Below are 4,664 nucleotides of genomic sequence, written 5' to 3' on the forward strand. Positions count from 1 at the left end.
CGGGGACGGGGACGGGACACGACACACAGAAAGGATTTCGCCTCACATCTGTACATACAGGCAAACTACACCGATTTAATGTTTCCACAGAGCAGAAGAAACATACCAGAGAAGTGTGAGGAAACATACCAGAAACATATCAGAAAATACTGTGAGGAGTGACAGTTCTTTATTGCTAGTTTGCAAGCTTTGTGAAAAAGCATGTGAACCTGCCTCTTTTCCTTTCTGCCTTCCCCCATGCTTATGAAGCTGAATGAGATATTAAGAACTGACTCACAATACTATTTACTTTTAGCTTATTCTGCAGTCTCTGAAACATATTAGAAAGGCTCAAACTGCCTACAGGAGAACTTTACTGCACCTCTTGTTTCTTTCAGCCAGGATAACTGCCATCCCTTCCCTGAATACAGAGGAGAGAATTTCAATGGTTATTGAAGCCTAGAGGCTCTTATCTTTCTAAATATTCCCCAAATACAGTAATTTCCCCTTTGCTTAAATCTGACTCTTTGGACCACTTTGAGGTTTTTTTTCTTTCTTTCATATGGCTGTGGGACTGAGAGGGAGGGAGGGAGAGAGGGAGGGGTGAAGCAGCTTTTGTATGTGGAGGGTTTTGTGTTGCCGCAGGCTCTAACCCTTGCACTGGTGCCTTGGTGCTGGTTTAGCCCCTGCAGAGAGCTGTGAACCAGCCTGCAGGAGCAGGGAGCCACCCACACACAGCCTCCTCCTGAAGTTGGGACTTTTGGGGCAGTACAAGCGGACAGGAGTACCCGCATGCCTGCCTATCCACCGCAGGAATCAGGAGCACCAGTGCTAAACGTTGACTGGGAGACAGTTCCCAGGTCAGAGCTCTCAGTATCACCTGGGGGGATGGAGCATACTCAGTATCCTGCAAGAGGAAACTGCTGCAGTGGGGATTAATATCCAAAACCCCTCACCCACCTCGTGCTAGGTGATGCACCTGCAGTCAGGAAAAGAGAGCTTCTGCTCAAAATGTCTGCTGTCTGGTAAGACCTGCAAGACAAAGAAGGACAAGAAAAACATAGAACTTGTCCCTGAAGTACCCAAAAGACTAACTGACACCCTCAATAGTTCTGCATTTGTGTTAAGTAATTTTAGCTGTATGTGTGGCCAAAAGCTTGAAAAAAGCAATGAGTGGAGGTACCTATCAAGAGACTGTAGTATGACAAAGAGAGTGTAAGTGAGTCAGAATAGGAATGGTCCTCTATTTTCTTTCCAGTGGTAAACAGCATAACGTGATAAATGCCATCCCTTCTTTCTCTGGAGTTGTTTCTGCTTATAAACTGATGAGTATTGAAATTCAAATATGTGTGTAACAGATAATACATCTTAGATAAACTACTTTCTGCAATGTTGCTGAAAGTATAATCCTTCAAGTTAATAAAATGCCAGCTCTGTATTTTTTGCATTCATTGTTCTAGCAAGCTGTGACTGACGTTGAATGGCTCTTATGTGCCAGGAAGGTCAAAAAGGTTCATTCCATGTGGGTCCAGGAGTGGTACCAGAGACCCATCAAGTCAACGTTGTGGTTGTGCAAATGCAACGTAGCTAGATGACTAGGCTCATTTTAAATGACATGGGCTGTCATACAGAGTAATCAGGGATCACGTCTGAGCTCTTGCTGTAATGGGCAAGAATTCAAATCAAGATCGCCAGCTAGTCCATTCAGACTTGTGTGCGCAAGAAGAAACCAAGAGGTGACCGTGGGATCAGTTAGACAAGCCCATGTTCAAAGTTTAATACAAACCTCATATAAAATGAGACATGATCTCAAAGCAGACCCTCAGCCTCTGCACTCATTGCCACAGTGCCACAGAAGAGCCCTAAAGCTGCCTCAGAAGAACAGCTGGCATTTCCCCTGCAACCCATGCACACATGAAGTTACCATAACTGGACCTTCTAGGTGTAGTTAAAGCACTCTGAAAGAGGTTTGGCTTGAAAGTTTAGAACATTTGTAAAGGTCTTGTTGGATTAAAGCACACCTATACCACAGGATATGACTTTAAAACCTTACTAAAACAGAGGTTTTTATCAACTTCGTCTATGCCAGCTTTTACATTAAGCTTCTGCCTCATCCCACCCACCTTCCTGACCCCTTCAGCCAGTGGAAGCTGGCACATGACCCAGCAGGGCTGGCAGGTCCAGAAAAAGCGGTAATGGGTATCATTGGTATCTGTCCTCCCTTCCCTGATCCTGACCCTGCCTGCTGACCCTGGCAGTATACCTTTCCCAAGCTGAAGAGACTTCACACACAATTTTTCCAGTTTCCAAGAAAAGCCCTGGCTGCATGTAAAGTGACAGCAAATAAAGAGTAGTATTTGGAAAAAAACCCAACTTTGATTCTTCTCAATCAGATCATTCAAGCTATGATGGGTAGTCAAAACACCACACAGCAGAAGGACTGGGTACCAAGCAGAAAACTATTTTTAAAAAACCTGAAAGCTGCGAAGAAGTCTATTAGCTCTTTGGGAATAAAAAACTTTATCTTATGAGACATGTCATGTTACAAGATCACTCTGACAGCCCAAATGCAAAAAGGACGAACAAGCCTGGTTGGACCCAGATCCTACAGTCACTGCCGTGCACAAGGGGTTGCCATAGCAACCAAGGCCAGGTGCACAGCCTTGCATCAGACTAATACCTTGCATGGAAAGCTTGAAGCAAGGAGAGGAGATATGATTGCCACCCCCTATTCATGGGGAAAATGTACTCTCCAGAAGAACTGATTTACCGTTGTGCAGGTAAGTCAGTCAGACGTTTACCCCTGGCTCTGTTTCCCTGACCAAAAGTGGCTTTTTTTGTAATTCAAGAACCACATCAAATGCTTGCAGGGGTTTTATTTAGTTTTGCTTTTAACGCTCCAGGTTTTTATTGGTATTGAAAATAAAAATCAAATGTCAAAAGTTCGGTGTTTTCATGTATTTCCCTCTTTCTTTTTATGAATTGAATACAAGAAAAAGACTAAAACCTTTTTTCTTTTAATTTTATTTTTCCTCTCCTATTTTCCTTTGCTAGTCTGGAATTGGTATAAAATATCTTGGGACTGGGATGAATACAGGCTATCAAAGAAGGGAAAAAGAAAAAAAAAAAAGAAAATCAAAAAACAAAAGCATTTTGTGTATTTCCATCACTTTGGAATTTCAGAAGTTGGAGAATATTTTAAAAGAAATGGAATGGCAAAAGAAAAAAGAAATTAAAATGAAAAGGAAACTTCTGTTCTTTTGATAGCCTTCATTTTATTGCAGTTGGTAATAAAAACAGGTTGGAGGAAAAGGTACTTTGTAAAAACTTCAAAAAATGAATAAAGGACAGAACACTCTGAAATTCAAGTCACCTTGACATTTAAAGTATTTTGTGATTTTTTTTTTCATTGTTTTCAGCCATCACTAGCTACAATTTTTTTCATGTGAATGCAGTGTTCTTATTTATGTTTCATACCACATGCAAGATTTCTGGGAACTTTCTGAAGTTACAAGAAGACTTTTAATATGAAATAGGCACCCTTTAATCGTTAACTCGTGAAAATAACTAACAGATTTCTCTTTAGGGAGGAAGTCAGAAGTGTCTGAATACATTATCTGAAGTTAGTAAACTGTAAAGACCTGACAAGAAGCTTACACTTGTCAGAACTTCCCATGAACAAAGTTTCTTCTCTGGCGGGTCTCCTCAGATAAAGGAATCATTGTAGGATGCTTTTTCCTCAAGAGGCAGCTTTCATGCAAAATTGGGCTGGACCCCTGCTGGGCCAGCATTCTCCACAGCAACGCCTGTGAAACCTCAGACAGGCCGTGGCAATGCTGTAGGTGACATGCATGAACTTTCTACTTTTGGTCCTTTTGCCCTACAGTGTGAAGGAATCTAGTTGCACAGCTATAAAACATCCATTTGTGAACAAAAATTTTGAAATCTTTGTTTCATATTGATTATAAAATCTATATACAGAATCCAGGACAAATGTCTCAAATTAATTTTGTGATAAATGTTAAAATAAGTCAATCTCAGGGTCCTAAAATGCTGAGGTGCTTTTTCAAATGTTACCTTTGGCTACTCTGTTTCTCAGAGGACACAGGCCTTTTCATGTTCTTCAAGCTCCAAAAACTTCAGCCTTAAGTCATCAGCATTTATTACAATATGGAAACATGGATCCCTTTGTCGATCTTACAATGTAAATCAAGGCTCAATGTCAGTTTGTTCTTGAGGCCACTTCAGCAGTGATGTATTTGTCCTGACTGTTATGGTTACGTGTAAGTAGCTACTCAAAACTGCGGTGAAGAGGAGATATCCAGCATGATGACATGCAAAAAATTTTGATTAAAAGTTCACTTGAGCAGTGGCTTTGGAGTTAAAAAAAAAAAACAAACCAGCATTGTAGTAGTAATGATGTGATGAGCGTGGGATTTCTTCTGAAATATTTGGTCTGGCCAGAGACAGATTCAGCAATTTCCCTTAAGATGAGAGCATTGGATTACCTTGATGTGAACAGCTTGTCAGACCAATTCAGACCTGTAATGGGAGCTCACCCGAAAGAATGAGATTTGTACAGCTTGTGCTTCATGAACTCACCTGCAAAGATGAAGGCTGGCAGGGTGTAGTTTCTTCTGGTGAATAACTGACTCCTTTTTCAGCTCATTGACTGGGAAAAAAAA

The sequence above is a fragment of the Egretta garzetta genome, unplaced genomic scaffold (genome assembly GCF_000687185.1).
Source record: "Egretta garzetta isolate BGI_Z169 unplaced genomic scaffold, ASM68718v1 scaffold22, whole genome shotgun sequence".
Taxonomy (NCBI): Eukaryota; Metazoa; Chordata; class Aves; order Pelecaniformes; family Ardeidae; genus Egretta; species Egretta garzetta.